The sequence below is a fragment of the Medicago truncatula genome, chromosome 2 (genome assembly GCF_003473485.1).
Source record: "Medicago truncatula cultivar Jemalong A17 chromosome 2, MtrunA17r5.0-ANR, whole genome shotgun sequence".
NCBI lineage: Eukaryota > Viridiplantae > Streptophyta > Magnoliopsida > Fabales > Fabaceae > Medicago > Medicago truncatula.
Genome location: NC_053043.1, coordinates 32,848,505 through 32,870,455, shown reverse-complemented (window position 1 = coordinate 32,870,455; position 21,951 = coordinate 32,848,505).

Sequence of the window (21,951 nt, the reverse complement as noted above, 5' to 3'; positions counted from 1 at the left end):
TATAATGATTTGTTGTTAATTTTATAAATTTGTTTAAAGAGTTGAAAATCATCAGGTAATTATACTATCAAAATATTAGACTCATTCAAAAAATGTCATATCAATTTAAAATGTCTAATAAATATTTATCTTGTCAATTCATCATAACACATCTACATTCTTTTATTGTAAGATTTCCAAAATATCAAAAGTGAATGCACTTGAAATAATAGAGGTTGAATAAAAATATTTGCATGAAAGCGAAATGACATCAAAAAACTAACAAAACGAATCATCATGATATTTGGACTTCTGTGGGAGCCTATGTTAGGTTGTATTATCACATAAGGCTAAGAGAAATCACACAAAAACATAAGGAGAGTGTGTCTGTGATAGTATAGAACATATAATGATTTTTCTGTTAATTTTATGTATATGTTTATAATAATTTTCTGTTAATTTTATGTGTAACGCCCTCTCTAATTATTTGAATATTTTTAATGAGTTTAGAATACATTTATATGATTTGTATGATTTATATGATTTATTTTGATGAGTGATATTTTGTTATGATATATGTTGGTATTTATTAGTATAACATATATGTTATTTGATTTAGAAATATATATATGTTATTTGGTTTAGAAATATAAATGTTATTTGATTTAGAAATATATAAATGTTATTTGATTTAGAAATATATATATATGTTATTTGGTTTAGAAATATAAATGTTATTTGATTTAGAAATATATATATATGTTATTTGATTTAGAAATATATATGTGTTATTTGATTTAGAAATATAAATGTTATTTGATTTAGAAATATATATGTTATTTGTTATAGAAATACATATGATTTGTTGCAGAAATAAATGTGATTTATTATAGAAATAAATGTTATTTGTTGTAGAAATACACATGATTTGTTGTAGAAATATATGTTAATTTGTGTAGAGATATATGTTATTTTGTGTAGAAATATATGTTATCTGGTGTAGAAATATATTTCTTATTTGGTGTAGAAATATATATATATATATATATATATATATATATATATATATATATATATATATATATGTTATAGAAATATATTTGTTATAGAAATATAATTGTTATTTGTTGTATAAATATTTTATATATATATTAGAATAGAATATTGAGATTTTGGTAGGCAATCTAATATATTTTTGTACTGAATAATATATTTTTGTACTTAATATAATATATTTTGGTACTCAATTGATATATTTAATTACTAGATCTAATAGGTGCATTACTTGTTTCCAAAGTTTCTCACTTATTAGTTGTAAATTATCTCTATAAATAGAGAACTCACACAGTGCATTCTACACACCGAAATTCACAGTTGATACTTCCTGTGCTTTTCTTCTCTTCTCCCTCTTTTGACTTGTGTTGACGAGTCTTTCTTCTTTTTCTACTCCTTTCTGTCCCTTCGGAATTAAAAGTGTTCTTAAGACTATAATCCCTCTTCGGTTTAATATCCTTTTAGATAAGAGAAAGCGGTAGAGTCCTTCGTCGATCAATCCAAAGGTAAGGGTGAGACTAACTTTGCAATTCTATTAAGTATGTGAATCAATGGTTAGGTTTAACATGATGTAGGATGAGTTTTTGAGGAATTGAAAAGTAGGTTAAAATTGTAGAATTAATGAATAAACGGTGGAAACTTGTTAAAAAGATGTAGAAACTGTCCTTAGACCTTAGATAATGATTAAGATGAGTTGATGATATTTATAATGTTATATAATTAGATATATATTGCATGAATTATGTTTAATGATTGAGATGTTGATGACGTGTATTTGTAATTGTTATATATGATGATTATCATTATTGATTGATGCTATTTTGTTGTTGTGATGAATATGATTTACTTTGATGATATGATTAATGAGAGAATATTATATACTGATAATTAATGATTAAATGCATTACTTGAAATATTATTGAATGATCAAGATGTTGAAATGAATTGTTATTAAGCTTGATATGAATTGATTATGCTGCAATTGTTGTTAAACTAAGTTGCATGAGTTGTTGTTGATTATCATTTGATATTGTTATATCTTGAGATGTTTACGTGTCGCCTATGTTGCTGTTGTTGGTTATGTGAAATATTTATATGACTTATGTGGAAGATGTATGATGTTTAAGTTGTTGATACTTCATATTAATATTGCTATGTTATGAATTGCTTGTGCTGTTTCTGTTGCTGTTATGAACTGCTAAGTTGTAATGTGATTTATTGATTAAATGCATTACTCGAAATATTATTGAATTATATTAGGAGCTCTGTCCTCCGCACGATTATTAGTATGAATAAGTTGATGATGAACTCGAAATTATTGGATGTATAAGTGATAAGTTGATTAAGGTGTCTTGTTGATAGAGTCCATGCATTAGCATGTTGGAACAAAATGTGTTTCACAATGAACCTTATTAAGTTTTGATGATAACAAGGTATTAAAAATTGTTAATTGGTTATTACTAATAATTGTTCAAGTGTATAGGACCAAAGGCTACTCAAGTTATTTCAATAGGTCTTGGAAGAACAATGGAAAGAAAAAGAAATTCTGAGCATCTGAAGAAAACTGCTCCTGAAGCTGAAGTGCTTCTGAAGTAATGACGTCATCAGAAGCAGAAGGTCATCAGAAGCAAAAGTTTTCATCAGAAGCAATATCTTCACCAGAAGCTACGTTTGATCCTTTAATCAAACTGAAGATTCAAAGTAGCTGATTCTCAATTCAGTCTTATCCTAGAAGAACGAAGAATTGAAAGGGAGGTATCAACGGATATATGGATAGCACTGAGCACTTGTCTCTCGTTAATAGAGTTGACAAAAGTACAAGTGTACAACCACTACCTCCACTACTCTGTTTTCTGTTTACGCCACAAGACAAAACAACAGCCATGCCTGCAGAAGTTGTACGTTCCAGATGGGAATGAATTTGAAGCTTATTCTTCAAAGGACTACACCCAAATCAGGCAAAGGATTACTGGTGGATAATCAAAGGATTTCAAACGACTCTTTAGACGTGCTGATTATCTCAACGTCTCTTTCACGCCTCTATATAAAGGTGTGAAGACTTGAAGATTAAAGATAGAGATACATAAGTTCAAAAGCGCCAAAACTCTGTCAATTTGATTCTACAAAGCACACTGAATTTCTGCACTGATTTGATATATCTTAGAAATTCAAAGTCTAGAGTCTTTACTGTATTGTATTGTGAACACCACTGATTGTATATCAAGTGTTCAAGTCAAACTCAATTCTCTGTATTTTTGTTTGATCAGAAGTCTCTTGCCTGCGTGCTTGAGCATTAGAAGTCTCTTGCTTAGTGCTTAAGCATTGGAAGACTCTTGCGTGTGTGCTTGAGCATTTTTGTGAAGTCTCATACTTAGAAAGTATTGAGCAGTTGTAATCTTTGTGATTATAGTGAAATCTCCTTGGAAGTGCAAGGGGGACTGGACTACTTCCGTGTTGTGGAAGGAACCAGGATAACTGTTTGTGTCTTTGTCTTTCTTTTCTCTGCTCTGTTCTTTTCCGCTGCAATCTGACTCTGATCATTTCATCAGAAGCAATCAAACTGCTTCTGAAGTTTTATCATAAGAAGTATTTTTTAAGAGAAATAGAAAACACAATTCAACCCCCCCCCCCCCCCCCCCCCCCTTCTTGTGTTTTTCACGTTCAATTGGTATCAGAGCTTGCTCTGTTATCACAACACTTAACCGTGTTACAGTTCAAGATCTATTAGAAAAACATGTCTGGAGATGAGGAATCAGTTACTACAAAATACACAAGTGTCAAGCATGACTATGATACTGCTGACAAGAAAACAGACTCTGGAAAAGCTCCAAAGTTTAATGGAGACCCAGAAGAGTTTTCATGGTGGAAAACAAATATGTACAGCTTTATCATGGGATTGGATGAAGAGCTATGGGACATACTGGAAGATGGAGTTGATGATCTGGATTTGGATGAAGAAGGAGCTGCTATAGACAGAAGAATACATACTCCTGCTCAGAAGAAGCTTTATAAGAAACACCACAAGATAAGAGAAATCATTGTGGCTTCTATACCTCGCACCGAATACATGAAGATGAGTGACAAATCTACTGCGAAGGCTATGTTTGCTTCTCTATGTGCAAACTTTGAAGGCAACAAGAAGGTGAAAGAGGCTAAAGCTTTGATGCTAGTTCATCAGTATGAACTTTTCAGAATGAAGGATGATGAGAGTATAGAAGAAATGTACTCAAGACTTCAAACTTTAGTTTCTGGATTGCAAATACTGAAGAAAAGCTATGTTGCTTCTGATCATGTTAGTAAGATTTTGAGAAGCTTGCCTTCAAGATGGAGACCCAAAGTAACTGCTATTGAGGAAGCTAAGGATCTAAATACTTTAAGTGTTGAAGATCTTGTTAGCTCACTCAAAGTGCATGAAATGAGTTTAAATGAGCATGAAACCTCTAAGAAGAGTAAATCCATTGCTTTACCATCTAAAGGAAAGACTTCAAAATCTTCCAAAGCCTACAAAGCCAGTGAATCTGAAGAAGAATCACCTGATGGAGATTCTGATGAAGATCAATCTGTAAAGATGGCTATGCTGTCCAACAAGCTTGAGTATCTGGCAAGGAAGCAGAAGAAATTTTTGAGCAAGAGAGGTAGCTACAAGAACTCCAAGAAAGAAGATCAGAAGGGATGCTTCAATTGTAAGAAGCCTGGTCATTTCATTGCTGATTGCCCTGATCTTCAGAAGGAGAAGTTTAAAGGCAAATCCAAGAAATCAAGCTTCAACTCCAGTAAATTCAGAAAGCAAATCAAAAAGAGCTTGATGGCGACCTGGGAAGATTTGGATAGTGAATCTGGTTCTGATAAAGAAGAAGCTGATGATGATGCTAAGGCAGCCATGGGGTTAGTGGCAACAGTATCATCAGAAGCAGTATCATAAGCTAAATCAGATTCAGAAGATGAAAATGAGGTATATTCTAAAATTCCTAGACAAGAACTTGTTGATTCTCTAAAAGAACTTTTATCACTGTTTGAACACAGAACCAATGAGTTGACAGATTTAAAAGAAAAATATGTTGATTTGATGAAACAACAAAAGACAACTCTATTGGAACTGAAAGCTTCTGAAGAAGAACTCAAAGGGTTTAACCTCATATCAACAACATATGAAGATAGACTCAAGATTCTTTGTCAGAAGCTACAAGAAAAATGTGATAAAGGTTCAGGCAATAAACATGAGATTGCCTTGGATGATTTTATTATGGCTGGAATAGACAGAAGCAAAGTTGCTTCTATGATCTACAGCACATACAAGAACAAAGGCAAAGGGATTGGATATTATGAGGAGAAATCCAAAGAATACAGTCTCAAGAGCTACTGTGATTGTATCAAGGATGGATTGAAATCCACCTTTGTGCCTGAAGGTACAAATGTTGTAACTGCCGTTCAGTCAAAACCTGAAGCTTCTGGTTCACAGGCTAAGATCACATCAAAGCCAGAAAACCTTAAGTTCAAGGTTATGACAAAATCTGATCCTAAGAGTCAAAAGATTAAAATTCTGAAAAGATCAGAACCTATTCATCAGAATCTGATTAAACTAGAATCTAAAATCCCAAAACAAAAGGATCAGAAGAACAAAGCAGCTACTGCTTCTGAGAAAACAATACCAAAAGGTGTCAAACCTAAAGTATTGAATGATCAGAAGCCACTCAGCATTCACCCTAAGGTACAATGGAGGAAAAGTAAAACCTCCAAAACTAACCCAAAAGGACCCATGAAGATATGGGTACCTAAATCTGAATTGGCTAAAACTGCAGGTGTGCCTAAGGGCAAGAGAGAAACAAAGGTCTTGGTACCTAGACAGCGGATGTTCAAGGCACATGACTGGAGAGAAAGCTTTGTTCCTTACCCTTACAATGAAAGATGGAGGAGAAGTGAAGTTTGGTGGCAACCAAACTGGAAAGATCATTGGTATAGGTACTATTGGTAATTCCTCCATCTCAATTAATAATATGTGGCTAGTAGATGGTCTGAAGCATAACCTATTGAGCATTAGTCAATTTTGTGACAATGGGTATGATGTAATGTTCAGTAAGACCAACTGCACACTAGTCAACAAGGATGATAAATCCATTACATTCAAAGGAAAAAGAGTTGAGAATGTCTATAAAATAAATTTCTCTGATCTGGCTGATCAGAAGGTAGTTTGCCTTCTGTCAATGAATGATAAAAAATGGGTATGGCATAAAAGGTTGGGACATGCTAATTGGAGATTAATTTCTAAAATTAGCAAGTTACAACTGGTCAAAGGATTGCCTAACATTGATTATCATTCAGATGCACTTTGTGGTCCATGTCAGAAAGGGAAAATTGTGAAAAGTTCTTTCAAATCTAAAGACATTGTATCAACCTCCAGACCCTTAGAATTACTCCATATTGATCTTTTTGGTCCAGTTAACACTGCATCTTTATATGGAAGTAAATATGGATTAGTCATTGTTGATGATTACAGCACATGGACTTGGGTAAAATTCATTAAAAGTAAAGACTATGCATGTGAAGTGTTTAGCAGCTTCTGCACTCAAATACAATCTGAAAAAGAATTGAAAATTTTGAAAGTCAGAAGTGATCATGGTGGAGAATTTGAAAATGAGCCATTTGAACTTTTTTGTGAAAAACATGGGATTCTCCATGAATTTTCTTCTCCTAGAACTCCACAACAAAATGGGGTTGTAGAGAGAAAGAACAGAACCTTACAAGAAATGGCCAGAACCATGATCCATGAAAACAACTTAGCTAAACATTTCTGGGCAGAAGCAGTTAATACTTCATGTTATATTCAAAATAGGATCTATATCAGACCTATGTTGGAGAAAACAGCATATGAACTCCTTAAAGGAAGAAGACCCAATATCTCTTACTTTCATCAGTTTGGATGTACTTGTTACATCTTAAACACTAAAGACTATCTGAAGAAATTTGATGCCAAGGCTCAAAGAGGAATCTTTTTAGGTTACTCTGAAAGGTCAAAGGCGTACAGAGTGTATAATTCAGAAACACATTGTGTTGAAGAATCTATGCACGTAAAATTTGATGATAGAGAGCCTGGAAGTAAAACTCCAGAGCAAAGTGAAAGTAATGCAGGTACAACTGATTCTGAAGATGCATTAGAATCTGATCAACCTTCTGATTCTGAAAAGTATTCAGAAGTTGAATCTAGTCCAGAAGCTGAAATTGTTATACCCTGATTTTGGACCTAAAAATACTCATTCAAATTTCCTTTTTAACACTGATATTTGTCAATTCTCTGTTATTTTACTCTGAATCTTTACTCTCTTTTTAAACGTATTTTACTGCCTCTGTCTTTTCTGACATTACAAGTCATTTAAGAACTCTCTGAAACGTCGCATTACTTTTCTTGCATTTTATTTCAAAAAAAAAATCATACAAAAGGGTATTTTGGTCATTTCCTGCAGTGGAACCCATTTTAGTCCCTGTGTTTGCCTCTGAGTCTTTTCAACCTGTCTGTGCGAATTATTGTTGAGTCTTTGTTTAAAAATCATTTCGAAAATTGCATCTGAGTCAGTTTGAGTCAGTTTAGTCCCTAGGGGCATTTTGGTCTTTTCCTGTCAAAATTTCGGCAGGGAGGTATTTTAAAATACCTCATTTTTGTAGCTGGTTCATTTTTAGTCCTTTTGTTGATTTTATTTTTTGGTTTCACTTTACGTTTTGTCCAATTTTTGTCCAATTTTTTTTTTTTTTGCATTTTAGTCCAATACTTTTCCAAATTGCATTTTTAAGTCCTTTTTTCATAATTGCAGATTAGTCCTTTTAATTTTTCTTTTTTGCAGCAATGTCCATAAGTCCAATTACAGGTGTCCCTCTTTCATTGGGTCTCAAGCACACTTGGCAGCCTATAAAAGGTGCAATTACTGTACAAGTCAGAATCAGAATCCATTAATCATACGCCACATCACAAACACCTGAGAAATTTCTCTCTCCATTTAGTTAGATCAAAATCCAGAAATCATCAAGAACACAGAAAAATCTCAAACCCTAATTCTTTTCCAGAATCAAAATCACCAACAGATTCATCGTTCCTTTTCAATTCTCAGAGATTCATTGGTGAATCTTCATCATCGAATTGATTCCACTGCAATTCAAGGTGCGAATTCCTCACCGGAGGTGAGAAACTCAAGCACCGATCACAGAGTTTGAGGGAGAAGAAGAAGAAGGAAAGAAACAGGAATCTAAACCGGTGAAGAAGAAGAAAGAATCAAACCAGCAAGAACACCGATTTATTTTCGGTTTTCATACAAAAATCAACAAGCAGCACCAAGATTCAAGTTTCTCAAAGATCTCTGTTTGAATCTCCAACTAAACCAGAGGTAAACACGTAAACTTCATCTTTCTTTCTCGAAAAGCATCAAAGCAAGTGAATCGTTACAGATCGAGAAAGATAAAAAGGATTTGAGCCAAGAGAGTTTCAAACCTATATTTTTTTTTCAAAACCGTAACACAAACTTCAGATCTACAACGATTCAAACCTTGCATGTAAAATCTAGTGCCATATTCGTGTTCAGGACAAAAAAGGATTTCCAAATATGTAAAAAAATTTGAAAACGGAGAAGCTTGCTCAACTCCGGCGGCGGCGCCGCCCCCCTTGGGCGGCCGGCCACCACGCCGGAGAAGCAAGGTTCACCGGAGAAGATGAAGTTCATCTTCATTTTCCAGGAACCGGTGAGGGAGGAGAAGAGAGAAGTGGGAGCTTCTCTCACTAGGATGAGAGAAGAGAGAGAAAGAACTTGAAAAAATGAAAAAAACCGGTGCTCACATGTATATATAAGCCAGTGAACCGGACCGGTCCAAGACCGGTCCAATCCCCTTCGTTCCTGGCCGTTGGATCTAGGGTTTCCTTCCCTGGATCAATCCAACGCTCCCTGTGAATCCGGATCCTTTGGTTTTGGTTTGGGCTTTGCTTTTTTCGTTTTTGCTCTTTTCCTGCTATCTACACCCTGTTTTTTTGCTAATTGAACCTCTGCGTGCTCAATCTTTTCTCTAAAAATTCCTAAAAAATTGTTATATGTTTCTTAATACATTTTAATACTTTTGTGATATTTTTCAATGGTTTAAAAAATGATAAAAATGTGTGTGTTATTTTTCTTGATTAATTTTGTGTTTGATCTAAGTTTGTGTATTTTTGTGGTATATTTTCTCATAAAATGTTGGCATGTGATGTGGATGATTGATGTGTAATTTCATGGTGAATATGTTGCTGATCATATGTATGTCTTGCTGATTGTGGATGTAGATTTTCATTTCTTTCTTGTTTTGCAAGTAATGTGTGTTTTTACCAAGAAATAAAGTGCAAAATGTCTTTAAAAATGTGTCATGATTCTTGGCTTGCATGTGTCCTATTTGTTCCCACATTATAGCTCAAAATCAAACCCCTTTAACATTGCTATAATGAGGGGATTATAGGTCATGTGCATGTCTAAGTGTCATAACCAATTTTAGGTATATTTTGCCATTTTATTTCATTTCATTACTTTTTTTTCTCTTGCTATTCTATTCAATTTTGTTTACCTTTCTACTATTTTTATGCCTTATGATACTAACCATTTCATCTCACATTTCATTCATCCCATAGTTTAGACATCATTTTTCTATTCATTTCTATATCAAATGGGTTTGTAATAATTTTAGGTAGATTAGTTCCCTTTTTAATTCCTTGCAAGACCATAGCATGTATTTAGGACTCAATGTAAAGGACTATGGACACTATAAGTGATGTACACCGACACAAGCACCGACACGCACACACGTTGCATGTTTACCGTTTAGATGTATGCTTAGGAAACGCGATTTTTAGACAAATGCCAATTTTCCAAAAAAATAATAAACCAATTCCATCACTCAAATTTTTCCAAACAAACCTTGGAGCCAAAACTCCATTGAATTTTTTCCTTTATTTTCTTAAACAAATCCAAATGAATCCTAATTCCTACTTAGACTTTTTTAATAATAACAATTGAACCAACCATTCACCATTTTTCTCTCTTATGCCTTTAAGGCCTCTTTCTCTTCTTCAAAACCATTTTCCAACAAAAACTAAAATCAACCAAACACACAAAAATATTTTTTGAGAGTGAACTACATGGAGTTTGATCCCTTAATTGGGTATGTAGGCATGAGGTCAAAACCTCTCCAAGTCCACTAAAATAAAACCTCAAACACTTTCTCCCCCCCATTCTTAACATAAATAAATTTCCTTTTTCATAAATAGCATTAAAAATAAAGCGTAGACATAAACTAAGAAAAACGGCTTCTATAGAGTACTATAGTCACCGCGGGTGCCTAACACCTTCCCGTAGTGAAAACGACCCCCGAACTTAGAATCTAAGGGTTTTTTCTCAATTTTGCCCTTCCCAAGAAAAAATAGAGAATATCAAAGATTGAAAGGTTCAAGCCTAATTAATGACTTGACACCCGAAAATCGCGATAACAGAAATCACTCCAGAAGCTGAGTCTAATTCAGAAGCAGAACCGAGTCCAATAGTACAGAATGAAAGTGCTTCTGAGGATTTTCAAGATAACACTCAGCCGGTTATTCAACCTAAATTCAAGCACAAATCTTCACATCATGAGGAGCTAATCATTGGAAGCAAAGATAGTCCTAGAAGAACAAGATCACATTTCAGACAAGAAGAGTCATTAATAGGATTGCTTTCAATAATTGAGCCTAAAACTGTTGAAGAAGCTCTCTCAGATGATGGATGGATATTAGCTATGCAAGAAGAGATAAATCAATTCCAAAGGAATGATGTGTGGGATCTGGTACCCAAACCTTTTCAGAAGAACATTATTGGAACAAAATGGGTATTCAGAAACAAGTTGAATGAACAAGGAGAAGTAACCAGAAACAAAGCCAGACTTGTTGCTCAAGGCTACAGTCAACAAGAAGGCATTGATTACACTGAAACATTTGCTCCAGTTGCAAGATTGGAAGCAATCAGGTTACTTCTATCCTACGCAATTAATCATGGCATAATATTATATCAAATGGATGTTAAAAGTGCCTTTCTTAATGGTGTCATTGAAGAAGAAGTGTATGTTAAACAACCTCCTGGGTTTGAGGATCTTAAGCATCCTGACCATGTCTATAAACTTAAGAAATCACTATATGGCTTAAAACAAGCTCCCAGAGCTTGGTATGATAGACTAAGTAATTTCTTAATTAAAAATGATTTTGAAAGAGGACAAGTTGACACAACACTCTACAGAAGGACTCTTAAGAAAGACATTTTGATTGTACAAATATATGTTGATGATATAATATTTGGTTCTACTAATGCATCTCTTTGCAAAGAATTTTCTAAGTTAATGCAGGATGAATTTGAAATGAGTATGATGGGAGAATTGAAGTTCTTTCTTGGAATTCAAATCAACCAAAGTAAAGAAGGAGTATATGTTCATCAAACAAAATATACAAAGGAGCTTCTGAAGAAGTTCAAGCTAGAAGATTGTAAAGTGATGAACACTCCAATGCATCCAACCTGCACCTTAAGCAAAGAAGATACTGGAACAGTAGTAGACCAGAAGCTATACAGAGGTATGATTGGTTCTCTGTTATACCTCACTGCATCTAGACCTGATATTTTATTCAGTGTATGCTTGTGTGCAAGATTTCAATCAGATCCTAGAGAATCTCATTTAACTGCAGTTAAGAGAATCTTCAGGTATCTGAAAGGAACAACTAATCTTGGACTCCTGTATAGGAAATCCCTAGATTATAAGTTGATTGGGTTCTATGATGCTGATTATGCTGGTGACAGGATTGAAAGAAAATCAACCAGTGGAAATTGTCAATTCCTGGGAGAGAATCTGATATCCTGGGCAAGCAAAAGACAAGCAACTATTGCTATGTCTACAGCAGAAGCAGAATACATTTCAGCTGCAAGTTGTTGCACACAACTACTTTGGATGAAACATCAGTTAGAAGACTATCAGATTAATCCTAACAGTATTCCCATCTTTTGTGATAATACTGCTACTATTTGTTTGTCAAAGAATCCAATTCTACATTCAAGAGCCAAGCATATTGAAATCAAACACCATTTTATCAGAGACTATGTTCAAAAAGGGATTTTAGATATACAATTCATTGATACTGAACATCAATGGGCTGATATATTTACAAAACCTTTATCTGTTGAAAGATTTGATTTTATTAAGAAAAATTTGAACATGCATTTTGTGTCTGATTGAAAAATTGCTTGCCTCTGAATAAGAAGTTTGGTTCTGAAGTCTATTCAGAAGCATCTGGTCCATCAGAAGCTCTTAACTGAGGTTCTGAGGAAAATGTGCTTCTGAAGATGACGTCAGCACTAAGACTTCAGAAGCGGTATTCTTTGCTTCTAAATAGCAAGGTTAGTGGGAACGTTGGCAGTTACTTTTTGTAACAGCTGTCCCATTACCCAAAAGGTAGTTTTCTGAAGAGTCTCTGACGTGGTCTATTTGTATTGGAGTATAACAAAAAGGGCAATGATGTTTTATTTGCTTTTTAACATACTAACACGCGCCCCCAATTTGTCATTAATGCTATGTTTGTTTGTCTCTTCTGAATTGCAAACATTTTACTTAAAAACACTAAGTCAATTCACACACAACTCACTTCACAACAAACACTTTCTATTTTCTTCTCAACCCTCTGCGAAAGTAAGCGCATTCACTCTCCCTCTCAAAACACCTCAGAACCCTAAAACTCCTTCAAATCATGGAAAGCTCAAGTTCTGCTGGTGGTTCATCGTCAAATATGGAAATAGATACTCCGGCTTATGAGATAAAAGGAAGAACCATGTCTATTGAAGAATGGGAGTTAATCATTCAAGCAGAAAATCCAGTGGATTTCGCCTCCTTAACACACCATGGATGCGACCTAGTAAGGTTCTACAAGAAGCAAAAGCTGATGAGTTACTTCAGTCTTTTCAATGGTCCAACGTATAAAGTTCTGGTCAGACAATTCTGGGTAAGGGCTTCAATCTTTGACATTGATGCTGCTAGACAGGAAGAAGCTCAACTGATTCTGGTTGATCCTACTCTTAAAGGAAAAACCAGAGAAGAAATGGGTCTACTCTCTTTCACCGGTACAGAGATAAGATCAAATGTCATGGGTATTCCTGTAACCATAAATGAGCAGGTTATTGCTCAAGCCATGGGAAGGGATACCTCTGGCAAGTACTTTGGAGAAGAGATTCCTAATCCAAGAACCAGCTCTTGGAAGGAAATTGTCAATGAAACCATTTATGGATCTAAGGTTGCTCAACCTTACAGCACCTTGAGCATTGAGAAGAAGTTGCTGTTGAAGATTCAAAATGAGAACATCTTTCCCAAAGGTGGAGGAAGTGATCAACCTTCACTTGGACACAAGGTTTTTCTGCATCACACCATCACTCAAGAAACCACGATGAATGTTCCCAAGTACATGTTCAAGTACATGATCAAGGAACTAAAGAAGAGTCAGATGGAGAACAGGAAGTTTGTTCCTTATGGAAGGCTGCTCTCTGTAATCTTTCAAGAAGGAGGAATTCTAAGTGCCTTGAAGGATGTTGGCATTTATGATAACCAGAAGCTGGGAGCAGTCACTGGGAAGATAATCAATGCATCAACTCTTGTAAAGATGAAATTGATTCCAGCAAATGCTCACAAGAAACTAGAATCTGATATGCATGAATCTGATGCCATATCTGATCTAGTCACTCATCACATCCCTATCTGCAAGAAGGCTCCCCTGGATGTGCAAAGAGCATACATCTTGGACTTCTACAAAACTTACAAGAAGAAGATCAGCTTGAAAGATGTTGTAACACCCCGTTTTCCCAACATAAAAATTTCATTTAATAATCAAAGTTATTCACGTAAACGGAATGCTACACTTCTTTTCATAAAATCATAAACTGAATAAATAACTATTTATCCTTTAAAATTCAATAACAAAATCTTTAATACTTCGCAGCGGAATTTATTCAATAACTAAAACCAGTCTTTGGCACTAAGGCCTCTTTACAATTATGTCATAAAAATCCATTCTAAAAAGATAGTTATAATTCTTCAAAACAATACGTAAGGAATAGAAAGCAATAACAAAGTTCCCATCTCGTTACGTATCAGAGCACCTAGAGACACTTGAGCCACCACTCCTACTAATTATTAATACCTGCAAGTTACTCATACGAAGAGCAACATTTTCAAGCAGAAGGGGTGAGATTTCACAAAACAATAATATCAAGCATATAATTCAATAATTATATTTAACAACATAAATAACTTCATCTATTAGTAATAATAATTCTTCATGTAATAATTCTTAATAGTTCAACCAACTTCTAATTATCATTTAACACATATTATCCAAATCGTAACAAACATAGATCATCACATCATAGTCATAGTTCATATATAGCATGACAACATCTTAATCCTAATTCATATACAACATAACAACATCATTAATTCATAATAATAATTATTCATCAAACATCTCATTATCAATTCATTAATAAAAGACAACTTATCAATTTAACATAAACATCATCAAGTACACTTAACAACTCATAGATATCATCATCACTAATAACTTTAAAACAACACAATATAATCATCTCTTATTAATAGTAATAATTATCTACATCATAACATAAACATCTTCTTATAATAATATAACCACAACGTAACATGATATTCACTTAATAATTATATATACATCATCTCGTCATAATATAATAATATAACAACAACATAGCATGATATTCATTTAATAATAATAATAATTATATATACATCATCTCGTCATAATATAATAATATAACAACAACATAGCATGATATTCACTTAATAATAATAATAATTATATATACATCATCTCTTCATAATATAATAATATAACAACAACATATTCATCTTCTTATAATAACAACATATTCATCATCTTATAAAAATATAATCAACACATACTAACACCAAAATCAACATCATAAATCTTCAACATAAACATCTTAAACATAATCATCTTAAACAATATCATCTTAAACACCATAGCATCTTTGATAAACAATTACCAAGTAATCACAACATTCGATCATCATCAATAACATAACATAATATTCACTTAATAATATTAATCATATATAGAACAACATATTCATCACTTAATAATAACACTTATATACATCACAACATATAGCATCATAATAACATCATATAATCAACATCGTAAACAACATCATAACATTATAATCAGTATCATATACAACATCATAACAACATAACAATATAACAATATCATAATCAATATCTTAAACAACATAGCAACGTAACAATATCATAATCAATATCTTAAACAACGTAGCAACATAACAGTATCATAATCAACATGTTAAACAACATAGCAATATTTTAGTCAACATCATATAATTCACATCGTATAATCTTCGTAGGTACTTCTTTAACAACACATGGGTAGAAGACAACTCGACAACTCATAGATGATAATTCATCGACAACTTAACAACTCATGGATGATAATTCATCAACAACGACTTTGACTCGACAAATGCGACAATGCAACTTAGACACTTATATGCATGTGGTACCAATCGTCATCATAAGTATTAATATACTTTAATCGTGCGGAGGACAAAGCTCCTAATCGTGCGGAGGACAAAGCTCAATGAATGCTAATGCATGGACTCTATCGACAAGACACCTTAATCAACTTATCACTTATACATCCAATAATTTGGAGTTCATCATCAACTTATTCATACTAATAATCGTGCGGAGGACAAAGCTCCTAATATAATTCAATAATATTTCGAGTAATGCATTTAATCATTAAATCACATTATAAACAACTTAGCAGTTCATAAAAGCAACAGAAACAGCACAAGCAATTCACAACATAACAATATTAATATAAAGTATCAACAACTTAAACATCATACATCTTCCACATAAGTCATATAAATATTTCACATAACCAACAACAACAACATAGGCGACACGTAAACATCTCAAGATATAACAATATCAAATGATAATCAACAACAACTCATGCAACTTAGTTTAACAACAATTGCAGCATAATCAATTCATATCAAGCTTAATAACAATTTATTTCAACATCTTGATCATTCAATAATATTTCAAGTAATGCATTTAATCATTAATTCACAGTATATAATATTCTCTCATTAATCATATCATCAAAGTAAATCATATCCATCACAACAACAAAATAGCATCAATCAATAATGATAATTACAACAATTACAAATGCACGTCATCAACATCTCAATCATCATATATAACAATTACAAATGCACGTCATCAACATCTCAATCATCAAACATAATTCATGCAATATATATCTAATTATATAACATTATAAATATCATCAAATCGTCTTAATCATTATCTAAGGTCTAAGGACAGTTTCTACATCTTTTTAACAAGTTTCCACCGTTTATTCATTAATTCTACAATTTTAACCTACTTTTCAATTCCTCAAAAACTCATCCTACATCATGTTAAACCTAACCATTGATTCACATACTTAATAGAATTGCAAAGTTAGTCTCACCCTTACCTTTGGATTGATCGACGAAGGACTCTACTGCTTTCTCTTATCTAAAAGGATATTAAACCGAAGAGGATTATAGTCTTAAGAACACTTTTAATTCCGAAGGGACAGAAAGGAGTAGAAAAAGAAGAAAGACTCGTCAACACAAGTCAAAAGAGGGAGAAGAGAAGAAAAGCACAGGAAGTATCAACTGTGAATTTCGGTGTGTAGAATGCACTGTGTGAGTTCTCTATTTATAGAGATAATTTACAACTAATAAATGAGAAACAAGTAATGCACCTATTAGATCTAGTAATTAAATATATCAATTGAGTACCAAAATATATCATATTAAGTACAAAAATATATTATTCAGTACAAAAATATATTAGATTGCCTACCAAAATCTCAATATTCTATTCTAATATATATATAAAATATTTATACAACAAATAACAATTATATCTCTATAACAAATATATTTCTATAACATATATATATTTCTACACCAAATAAGAAATATATTTCTACACCAGATAACATATATTTCTACACAAAATAACATATATCTCTACACAAATTAACATATATTTCTACAACAAATCATGTGTATTTCTACACCAAATAACATTTATTTCTATAACAAATCATGTGTATTTCTACAACAAATAACATTTATTTCTATAACAAATCACATTTATTTCTGCAACAAATCATATGTATTTCTATAACAAATAACATTTATATTTTTAAATCAAATAACATTTATATTTCTAAACCAAATAACATATATATATTTCTAAATCAAATAACATATATATTTCTAAATCAAATAACATTTATATTTTTAAATCAAATAACATTTATATTTCTAAACCAAATAACATATATGTTATACTAATAAATACCAACATATATCATAACAAAATATCACTCATCAAAATAAATCATATAAATTATACAAATCATATAAGTGTATTCTAAACTCATTAAAAATATTCGAATAATTAGAGAGGGCGTTACAACTCTCCCCCCCTTAAAAGAATTTCGTCCTCGAAATTCAAAGCACAAAAGTAATGAATTCAATTATTGCTTAAATATCTTAATCTATATTTAGCCAAATAGAAACTTCAACAAAATATATAAACCACATCAAAGTTAGTCAATCAAACATGATCACATAATAAACATAACTATTAATCAGAAACACAACAACAATCAATCAAACAACATAAAGACAGTAATACAATTGTTACTAAACTCGACACGACTCAACTACTTGGCCGGACGGACCGACCTGCTCTGATACCAATTGTAACACCCCGTTTTCCCAACATAAAAATTTCATTTAATAATCAAAGTTATTCACGTAAACGGAATGCTACACTTCTTTTCATAAAATCATAAACTGAATAAATAACTATTTATCCTTTAAAATTCAATAACAAAATCTTTAATACTTCGCAGCGGAATTTATTCAATAACTAAAACCAGTCTTTGGCACTAAGGCCTCTTTACAATTATGTCATAAAAATCCATTCTAAAAAGATAGTTATAATTCTTCAAAAACAATACGTAAGGAATAGAAAGCAATAACAAAGTTCCCATCTCGTTACGTATCAGAGCACCTAGAGACACTTGAGCCACCACTCCTACTAATTATTAATACCTGCAAGTTACTCATACGAAGAGCAACATTTTCAAGCAGAAGGGGTGAGATTTCACAAAACAATAATATCAAGCATATAATTCAATAATTATATTTAACAACATAAATAACTTCATCTATTAGTAATAATAATTCTTCATGTAATAATTCTTAATAGTTCAACCAACTTCTAATTATCATTTAACACATATTATCCAAATCGTAACAAACATAGATCATCACATCATAGTCATAGTTCATATATAGCATGACAACATCTTAATCCTAATTCATATACAACATAACAACATCATTAATTCATAATAATAATTATTCATCAAACATCTCATTATCAATTCATTAATAAAAGACAACTTATCAATTTAACATAAACATCATCAAGTACACTTAACAACTCATAGATATCATCATCACTAATAACTTTAAAACAACACAATATAATCATCTCTTATTAATAGTAATAATTATCTACATCATAACATAAACATCTTCTTATAATAATATAACCACAACGTAACATGATATTCACTTAATAATTATATATACATCATCTCGTCATAATATAATAATATAACAACAACATAGCATGATATTCATTTAATAATAATAATAATTATATATACATCATCTCGTCATAATATAATAATATAACAACAACATAGCATGATATTCACTTAATAATAATAATAATTATATATACATCATCTCTTCATAATATAATAATATAACAACAACATATTCATCTTCTTATAATAACAACATATTCATCATCTTATAAAAATATAATCAACACATACTAACACCAAAATCAACATCATAAATCTTCAACATAAACATCTTAAACATAATCATCTTAAACAATATCATCTTAAACACCATAGCATCTTTGATAAACAATTACCAAGTAATCACAACATTCGATCATCATCAATAACATAACATAATATTCACTTAATAATATTAATCATATATAGAACAACATATTCATCACTTAATAATAACACTTATATACATCACAACATATAGCATCATAATAACATCATATAATCAACATCGTAAACAACATCATAACATTATAATCAGTATCATATACAACATCATAACAACATAACAATATAACAATATCATAATCAATATCTTAAACAACATAGCAACGTAACAATATCATAATCAATATCTTAAACAACGTAGCAACATAACAGTATCATAATCAACATGTTAAACAACATAGCAATATTTTAGTCAACATCATATAATTCACATCGTATAATCTTCGTAGGTACTTCTTTAACAACACATGGGTAGAAGACAACTCGACAACTCATAGATGATAATTCATCGACAACTTAACAACTCATGGATGATAATTCATCAACAACGACTTTGACTCGACAAATGCGACAATGCAACTTAGACACTTATATGCATGTGGTACCAATCGTCATCATAAGTATTAATATACTTTAATCGTGCGGAGGACAAAGCTCCTAATCGTGCGGAGGACAAAGCTCAATGAATGCTAATGCATGGACTCTATCGACAAGACACCTTAATCAACTTATCACTTATACATCCAATAATTTGGAGTTCATCATCAACTTATTCATACTAATAATCGTGCGGAGGACAAAGCTCCTAATATAATTCAATAATATTTCGAGTAATGCATTTAATCATTAAATCACATTATAAACAACTTAGCAGTTCATAAAAGCAACAGAAACAGCACAAGCAATTCACAACATAACAATATTAATATAAAGTATCAACAACTTAAACATCATACATCTTCCACATAAGTCATATAAATATTTCACATAACCAACAACAACAACATAGGCGACACGTAAACATCTCAAGATATAACAATATCAAATGATAATCAACAACAACTCATGCAACTTAGTTTAACAACAATTGCAGCATAATCAATTCATATCAAGCTTAATAACAATTTATTTCAACATCTTGATCATTCAATAATATTTCAAGTAATGCATTTAATCATTAATTCACAGTATATAATATTCTCTCATTAATCATATCATCAAAGTAAATCATATCCATCACAACAACAAAATAGCATCAATCAATAATGATAATTACAACAATTACAAATGCACGTCATCAACATCTCAATCATCATATATAACAATTACAAATGCACGTCATCAACATCTCAATCATCAAACATAATTCATGCAATATATATCTAATTATATAACATTATAAATATCATCAAATCGTCTTAATCATTATCTAAGGTCTAAGGACAGTTTCTACATCTTTTTAACAAGTTTCCACCGTTTATTCATTAATTCTACAATTTTAACCTACTTTTCAATTCCTCAAAAACTCATCCTACATCATGTTAAACCTAACCATTGATTCACATACTTAATAGAATTGCAAAGTTAGTCTCACCCTTACCTTTGGATTGATCGACGAAGGACTCTACTGCTTTCTCTTATCTAAAAGGATATTAAACCGAAGAGGGATTATAGTCTTAAGAACACTTTTAATTCCGAAGGGACAGAAAGGAGTAGAAAAAGAAGAAAGACTCGTCAACACAAGTCAAAAGAGGGAGAAGAGAAGAAAAGCACAGGAAGTATCAACTGTGAATTTCGGTGTGTAGAATGTACTGTGTGAGTTCTCTATTTATAGAGATAATTTACAACTAATAAATGAGAAACAAGTAATGCACCTATTAGATCTAGTAATTAAATATATCAATTGAGTACCAAAATATATCATATTAAGTACAAAAATATATTATTCAGTACAAAAATATATTAGATTGCCTACCAAAATCTCAATATTCTATTCTAATATATATATAAAATATTTATACAACAAATAACAATTATATCTCTATAACAAATATATTTCTATAACATATATATATTTCTACACCAAATAAGAAATATATTTCTACACCAGATAACATATATTTCTACACAAAATAACATATATCTCTACACAAATTAACATATATTTCTACAACAAATCATGTGTATTTCTACACCAGATAACATATATTTCTACACAAAATAACATATATCTCTACACAAATTAACATATATTTCTACAACAAATCATGTGTATTTCTACACCAAATAACATTTATTTCTATAACAAATCATGTGTATTTCTACAACAAATAACATTTATTTCTATAACAAATCACATTTATTTCTGCAACAAATCATATGTATTTCTATAACAAATAACATTTATATTTTTAAATCAAATAACATTTATATTTCTAAACCAAATAACATATATATATTTCTAAATCAAATAACATATATATTTCTAAATCAAATAACATTTATATTTTTAAATCAAATAACATTTATATTTCTAAACCAAATAACATATATGTTATACTAATAAATACCAACATATATCATAACAAAATATCACTCATCAAAATAAATCATATAAATTATACAAATCATATAAGTGTATTCTAAACTCATTAAAAATATTCGAATAATTAGAGAGGGCGTTACAACTCTCCCCCCCTTAAAAGAATTTCGTCCTCGAAATTCAAAGCACAAAAGTAATGAATTCAATTATTGCTTAAATATCTTAATCTATATTTAGCCAAATAGAAACTTCAACAAAATATATAAACCACATCAAA